An 8,292-nucleotide genomic window follows, 5' to 3' on the forward strand; every position below is an offset into this window, starting at 1 on the left:
AAAGTCTTGGGTTTAGGAAAAGTTTCAGGTTTAGGAAAAGCCTTGGGTTTAGGAAAAGTGTTGGGTTTAGGAAAAGTTTTCAGGTTTAGGAAAAGTTTCAGGTCTTGCGTTTAGGAAAAGTACTGGGTGTAGGAAAAAAGTCTTGGGTTTAGAAAAAGGCTCAGGTTTAGGAAAAGTCTCAGGTTTAGGAAAAGTCTTGGGTTGGGAAGAGCCTTGGGTTTAGTAAAAGTATTGGGTTTAGGAAGTCTCTGGTTTAGGAAAAGTTGTGTTTGGGAAAAGGCTCAGGTTTAAGAAAAGTCTTTGGTTTAGGAAAAGGCTCAGGTTTAGGGAAAGGCTCAGGTTTAGGAAAAGTATTGTTTTTAGGAAAAGTATTTGGTTTAGGAAAAGCTTTGGGTTTAGGAAATGTTTTGGGTTTAGGAAAAGTCTTGGGTTTATAAAAAGGCTCAGGTTTAGGAAAAGCCTTGGGTTTAGGAAAAGTTTCGGGTTTAGGAAAAGTATTGGGTTTAGGAAAAGTCTCAGGTTTAAGAAAGCATCCCTTGGATTGTGGCTGGGTTTGAAGGCTGAGGGAGCCCAGAGGGGCAGGTTTACACCTGATGCTAAAAGGCAGGAAGAAATTCAGGAAGGATTTCTCCCTGGAAAGGGTGGTGAGGCATGGGAAGGGGAGATTTGCAGTCCCTGGGGGTGTCCAAGGACCACCAGGACATGACACTCAGTGCTCTGTTTAGCTGATAAGGTGGTGTTTGAACGAAGGCTATGTTCAATTTTGGAGTTTTTCCAACCTTAATGGCTCCATTCTGTGATTCCATGTTCACACACACACTCTGTTGGTCCCCAAAGCTGGCTGGCAGCCCCCTGCATGTCCAGGCCTCCTCCTCTGGACCTGGTAGCAGCAAACCACAGAGTTTTCCCCTTCCCAGCCCCATCCCATGGACTTTTACTTGCTGGATTTGCACATCCATGGCCACACCAGCACAAAGCTCCCTCTGCACATGGCACTAAGTCATCCAATAAATCAAATACAACCCTCCCCTCCTTCCCAGCGCAGTCGTCGAGCTCCAGTTACAACAATTTGTGGTAAAATATTACTCAGCAGCACTTTGGGCTGTGTGAGCAGCTCTGCCTCGCAGCAGACAGCCCTTAAATCACAGCTTTGTCACAGAAGCCACAAGCATAACCAAAAGTCTCATTACGCGCAGACGCCGCGAGGAGAAGGCCAAGGAGACAATGGCTCCCCTCATTCCCTTTGTCAGAGCTTTCATTCATGTTGTGAAGGCTTTTTCTGCTGCAGCCACTGCTGGGGGCTGGCACAGGAGCAGCCCCAGGCACCCCAAAGAGCCTGGGAGCAGCAAAGTGGGGTGAGAGCATCACCCTGTGCTCCTCCAGCAGGGCTGGTGCTCCCCTCTGCCCCTCTGGTTCACTTTAATCCCCACCACTGTGGGGAATTATCACAATTACAGGGTTTTAAACACTTCTGGGCTCTTTCCTTTTGCTGTGATAGGACAGGTGGTTTTATTTTTCACATGTTGCAAAATGAGACAAAGACCCAAATTCTGCAGTGAAGAGCAAAGGGCTTTTGTGAAATTACACCTGAGGATGGCAGGGGACAGGCACTGCTGAAGGGTTTTCCATTCCCACCATTTCCATTCAATTTCCATGTGCAGGAAGGGATGAAGCCCTGTGGATACAGGACAGCTCGAATCTCTGTGGGTGCAGGATGGGATGAATCCCTGGAAATGCAGGATGGAATGAATCCCTTGGGTTGCAGGATGAGATGGAGCTCTGTGGATGCAGGATAGGATGAATTCCTGGGGGTGCAGGAAGGGATGAATCCCTGGGGATACAGGATAGGATGAATTGCTGGGGGTGCAGGAAGGGATGAATCCCTGGGGGTGCAGGATGGGATGAATCCCTGGGGATACAGGATAGGATGAATTCCTGGGGGTGCAGGATGGGATGAATCCCTGGGGATACAGGATAGGATGAATTCCTGGGGGTGCAGGATGGGATGTGCCTCTGCTGCTCCTACAAAAGCAGTGCAGGGGGACAAGCCAAACTTTCCCAAGCGCTGCAACGCTGGGAAATTGGGAGCAGGGAGCAGCAGCTTGGAGAGGAGCCCCAGCAGGGCCATCCCCTTCCGCAGGCTGTGTCTCCCTGCCTGCCCTGAAATCTCTCCCTTCCCCTGGGGTGCTGCCAGCCCCAGCTCAGCCTCCCTGCACCAGCACAGCCCCAGAGCCTCCCTGGGCAGCGTCATCCTCACCCCCAGAGCTCTGCCTCAGCCTTATCAGCTTATCAGCCTTATCAGCCTTATCAGCCCCGGGCAGGCACAGCCCTGCCCTGTCCCAGGGCTATCGGGGCCACAAACCCTGCAGGGCTGGCCCCACCAGGGTGACAGGGATGACACTGGGGACAAACTCTCTTTATTGGCCCTTTTGTGCCCAATGCCAGCTGCTCCCAGCCCAGCCAGGGCTCACAGAGACTCACCGGCCCCGCACAGCTCCCCCTTCTCTGCAATTCCCCACCCAGATGGAAAATATATTAAACAAACTGCACCTGCAAAGGGAATTTCTCTGTTTCTTCTCCCTTTTGCTGCCTCCAGTGACAGAGGTCAGAGCCTTTCCCAGCTTTGGCCAATATATAATATAATATAATATAATATAATATAATATAATATAATATAATATAATATAATATAATATAATATAATATAATATAATATAATATAATATAATATAATATAATATAATATAATATAATATAATATAATATAATATAATATAATATAATTAATATAACATAATATACACAATACATTATATATCATGTATTATATTATATATGATCTATAATATATTGTATTATATAATATATAATATATAATATATAATATATAATATATTATATATTATATATTATATATTATATATTATATATTATATATTATATATTATATATTATATATTATACTATATATAATATATAAATATAAAGTTGGACTCAATGATCTTAGAGATCCCGTCCAATCTCATTATTCTGTGATTCTGTGAATATCACAAAGATCCCAGCAGCTGAATCCACCCCCCCCATCAGCACTTACAGCAAACCCAGGTGCAAACCCAAATAACCAAACCCAGATCACCCCAAAAAATTAAACACAAACCCCCCTCAAGCTTTAGCTCGCTAAGTGTTTTCATGGAGACATCCCCAGAGCTACACAGGCAGTGTCACATCTCAAAGGGTTTTATTCATATTTTTTATTTATTTTATTTCTTTGCACGGCTCTGAGTGAAGAATCCCAAATGTGTTTGTCTTCAAGGATGAGACTCTGACCCACCTGTGAGCTCTCCTTGGTTCAAAGCCCCTGGAGCAGAGCAGAGAGGCCAAACTGCTCAGTTTGCAAGTGGGGACTGCACACAAACCTTGCCAAATTCTACTCTGCGGACCAAGGAAACAACAGCAGTAAATATCAAAATGCATAAGAGGTTCCATTTCAAAGGAGTGATTTTTAAAACGCATCTAGACGTGCTCTGGTGTGGACTTTTAATAGCAAAATTCAGGTGTTTTAGAGGAGTTAATTGCTCACAGTGTGCGAGGGCAGGAAGGGAGGACAAAAGCTGAGAGCAAAAATTACCCTGAAAATTGTGCACAGTGGGAAATGTGCCCTGGCAGCCTGAGCTGGGGCCAGGGACAGGGGGACAATCTGCCAGCACAGGGCAGGAAATGTCCTACCTGGGAGAGGTAAAGGGCAGAAACTGCCCAAATCCTGAATACAGGAATTACAGGTAAGGTAAAGAACAGAAACCTGCCCAAATCCTGAATACAGGAATTACAGGTAAGGTAAAGAACAGAAACCTGCCCAAATCCTGAATACAGGAATTACAGGTAAGGTAAAGAACAGAAACCTGCCCAAATCCTGGTTATGGTAATTACAAATAAGGTGAAGAACAGAAACCTGCCCAAATCCTGGTGGCAGTAATAACAAATAATCTAAAGAGCAGAAACTTGCCCAAATCCTGAATACAGGAATTACAAAAAAGGTAAAGAATAGAAACCTGCCCAAATTCTGGTGACAGGAATTACAAATAAGGTAAAGAACAGAAACCTGCCCAAATCCTGGTCACAGTAATTACAAACAACATCCTGACACAGGAAATTAAACCTCTCACACAAAGCACCCACTAAAAATGTGAACCTGATTTTAATAATTTAAAGAATTATATTTCTATAATATTTATATAAATTATATATATCTAGATATAAAACTAATTTATACACAATGCTATATTTATATTATATTTATAATATATTATTATATAAATTATTTCTATAATATTTATAAAAAATTATATATTTATGTAATGTTTATATAAAATTACTGGTCGCAGTAATTACATAAATAAAATACAATAAATTAAAAAAGAGAAACCTGCCTAAATCCTGGTGACAGGAATTACAAATAAGTTAAAGAACAGAAACCTGCCCAAATCCTGGTTGCTGTAATTACAAATAAGTTAAAAAAGAGAAACCTGCCCAAATCCTGGTTACAGGATTACAAATAAGTTAAAGAACAGAAACTTGTCCAAATCCTGGTGACAGGAATTACAAATAAGGTAAAGAACAGAAACCTGCCCAAATCCTGGTCACAGTAATTACAAACAACATCCTGACACAGGAAATTTAACCTCTCACACAAAGCACCCACTAAAAATGTGAACCTGATTTTAATAATTTAAATAATTATAATTATATTCATATTATAGTTATATAAATTATTTATATATAAATATACAAAATAATTTCTGTAAATATATTATATTTGTTATATAATATATAATATATTATAATAGATATTAGGATATCTATTATTATATAATTATTATAAATATTATATAAATATATAAATACTATTTATATCATAAATATTTGTATACTATTTACATAAAATTACTGGTTGCAGTAATTACGTAAATAAAATACAATAGATTAAAAAAGAGAAACTCCTGCCCAAATCCTGGTGACAGGAATTACAAATAAATTAAAGAACAGAAACCTGCCCAAATCCTGGTCGCAGTAATTACAAACAACATCCTGACACAGGAAATTAAACCTCTCACGCAAAGCACCCGTTAAAAATGTGAACCTGATTAAAAAAACAATAAATAAAAAAGGAGAGAGAAACTATGTAAATAACCTGGATTAAATCCAAGGCATTTTCTCCTGAACATCATGAAATATCTGAGATGCAGCCAGACTCGTCTGCTGTCGCTGGGCAGGTCCCAGAGCGCTCCCCAGCCTGGATTTGGGAGCGTTCAAGGGTGATGAAGACAGAGATTCCTGGATCCAGGCAGCTCAGCACACCCCAAACACTGAGCATCATGCTAGCAACCAGTGGCAGCCAAGGCATACAAACATTAGCTTTCCAGAGAAGAATTTTTAGTGCACTGGTAGTTCCCTGTCAGACAGTAAATTTTAAAATAGTCCACGGTCAGTGGCAGAGAGTAACCCTTGAAATGCACAAAGTTTCCTGCGTAAATTGTAATTCAGACCTGCAGCAGCACCCTGACCATTTTAACAACCTCTCATGGTTCTCCTTGAGCACTTTTAGGGGGTTTGGTGAACACATTTGGGGTTTCTGTCACTGCTTCACTGTCACCTCTGTGCAGTCCTTGATTGTCAAGTTGTAACACCCCAAGTGAAAATGAAAGGAGAAAGCTGAAAGGTTTTAATCTCTGAAAGACTGAAGGAAAATCCTTCTCTCTGTTGCCTGCATTGTGCTGCCTGTGTGTGAAAACAACAGCTAGCACTGGTGAGAGGTTTTCAATGCTCTGAGCAGCACAGCCCTTCTCCTCTTTCCCCAAATACCCTCTGTGACACCTGCTTCTACTCAGCAAAACAAATAAACAGCCACCAACCACAAGTGTAACTCTCCACCACTGACATTTCTTTGCACGTCTCAGACCACAGCTTCCTTTGGAAACCCTGAACTTGTGTGCTGCTGCAGCTCTTGTGCCTGCAAGGCCGCTCAGAGATGAGAAAAACAAGCAAACACACCGAGGCAGAAGCTGCCGGTATCTACAGCAACAGAGACACAAACCAGGCAGGGTTGTGAAACTCATCCTGTGCCGGGAGCTCGGAACCCAGGGCTGGCTCAGGGGGCTGAAATGCAGGTGAGAGGGCATGGTTTGAGACACAGGTGACACCAGCAGGGCCAGCAGGTTTGGGGACAGCACAACCCAGGCAGGTGTGGGGCTGCAGGGAGGCAGAGGGACCAAAACCCTGCCCAGAGCATCCTGCTGCTCCCAGTGTGCTGCAGGACACCCTCAGGAGGCCTCAGGGATGGTGAAGGTGTTGGAAAACACTCTGAGATGTGCTCCTCACACCATGGCGCTGGTTCCTGCAGGGGCTGGGCTCTGCCCTGGCTGCCCCCAGCACTGCACAAGGGAGGAAGGAAGAGGTTGGTGCAGCTCCTGTCACGGCCCAGGCTCCCTGCCCTGGCGTTTCTGTCACCTCGCTGTGCCAGCAGAGGCTCAGGATGGATATCAGGAATGGTTCTACCCCCAGAGGGTGCTGGGCACTGCCCAGGTCACCAGGAACAGCCCCGAGGCTGCCAGAGCTCCAGGAGGGTTTGGAGAGAGCTGCCAGGGTGGGATTGTTGGCGCTGTGCTGGACTTGAATGATCCTTGTGGTTCTTCTCCTTCTCTTCTCTTCTCTTCTCTTCTCTTCTCTTCTCTTCTCTTCTCTTCTCTTCTCTTCTCTTCTCTTCTCTTCTCTTCTCTTCTCTTCTCTTCTCTTCTCTTCTCTTCTCTTCTCTTCTCTTCTCTTCCCTTCCCTTCCCTTCCCTTCCCTTCCCTTCCCTTCCCTTCCCTTCCCTTCCCTTCCCTTCCCTTCCCTTCCCTTCCCTTCCCTTCCCTTCCCTTCCCTTCCCTTCCCTTCCCTTCCCTTCCCTTCCCTTCCCTTCCCTTCCCTTCCCTTCCCTTCCCTTCCCTTCCCTTCCCTTCCCTTCCCTTCCCTTCCCTTCCCTTCCCTTCCCTTCCCTTCCCTTCCCTTCCCTTCCCTTCCCTTCCCTTCCCTTCCCTTCCCTTCCCTTCCCTTCCCTTCCCTTCCCTTCCCTTCCCTTCCCTTCCCTTCCCTTCCCTTCCCTTCCCTTCCCTTCCCTTCCCTTCCCTTCCCTTCCCTTCCCTTCCCTTCCCTTCCCTTCCCTTCCCTTCCCTTCCCTTCCCTTCCCTTCCCTTCCCTTCCCTTCCCTTCCCTTCCCTTCCCTTCCCTTCCCTTCCCTTCCCTTCCCTTCCCTTCCCTTCCCTTCCCTTCCCTTCCCTTCCCTTCCCTTCCCTTCCCTTCCCTTCCCTTCCCTTCCCTTCCCTTCCCTTCCCTTCCCTTCCCTTCCCTTCCCTTCCCTTCCCTTCCCTTCCCTTCCCTTCCCTTCCCTTCCCTTCCCTTCCCTTCCCTTCCCTTCCCTGGCGTTCGGAGGTGACAGCGGCGGAGGGACCGGGGAGGCCGGGGAAGGTGCATGTGTCCCCTGTCCCGTGTCCATGTCCCTGCCCGTGTCCCTTCATGTCCCCTCCGTGTCCCCTGGCCGTGTCCCTGCCTGTGTCCCCTGGCCGTGTGTCCCTGTCCCCTCCATGTCCCTGCCTGTGTCCCCTCCCTGTCCCCTGTCCGTGTATGCCCATGTCCCCCTGTCACTGTCCGTGTGCCCGTGTGTCCGTGTGTCCCTGCCCCTGTCTCCTCCCTGTCACTGTCCGTGTGTCCGTCTGTCCGTGTGTCCCTGCCCCTGTCTCCTCCCTGTCACTGTCCGTGTGTCCGTCTGTCCGTGTGTCCCTGCCCCTGTCTCCTCCCTGTCACTGTCCGTGTGTCCGTCTGTCCGTGTGTCCCTGTGTGCCCCTGTCTCCTCCCTGTCACTGTCCGTGTGTCCGTGTGTCCGTGTGTCCCTGCCCCTGTCTCCTCCCTGTCACTGTCCGTGTGTCCGTCTGTCCGTGTGTCCCTGTGTGCCCCCCCCCGTTCCCGCAGCACCCCCCGGCTGCGCGGCCCGCGCGCGCCCCCTGCCGGCCCCCCTGGGGGCTGCGGGACCGGACAGACGGACAGGGACACACGGACAGCAGGGACAGGGGGACATGGAGACACCCAGGATAGGGATAGGAACACATGGACAGGGACAGGAGGGACAGAGACAGGGACACACGGACAGGGACACACGGACAGGGATAGGGACACACGGACAGGAGGGACAGAGACATGGACAGGCGGGATATGGGGACAACAGGGAGAGAGACATGGGGGACAGGGACAGGCGGGGCATGG

At 47.1% G+C, this 8,292-nt stretch overlaps 1 long non-coding RNA gene across 1 annotated transcript; it reads right to left on the minus strand.

Moving 5' to 3' along the window:
- Positions 1-1,479: 1,479 nt before the first annotated feature.
- LOC132082073 (uncharacterized) lies at positions 1,480-6,809 on the minus strand. The gene is made up of 3 exons (XR_009419766.1): positions 5,189-6,809; positions 3,332-3,432; positions 1,480-1,831 (listed from the first exon to the last, which is right to left on the minus strand). It is a non-coding gene; the product is annotated as an uncharacterized LOC132082073 (long non-coding RNA).
- Between the last annotated feature and the right edge of the window lie 1,483 nt (positions 6,810-8,292).

The sequence above is a fragment of the Ammospiza nelsoni genome, chromosome 19, assembly GCF_027579445.1.
Source record: "Ammospiza nelsoni isolate bAmmNel1 chromosome 19, bAmmNel1.pri, whole genome shotgun sequence".
Taxonomy (NCBI): Eukaryota; Metazoa; Chordata; class Aves; order Passeriformes; family Passerellidae; genus Ammospiza; species Ammospiza nelsoni.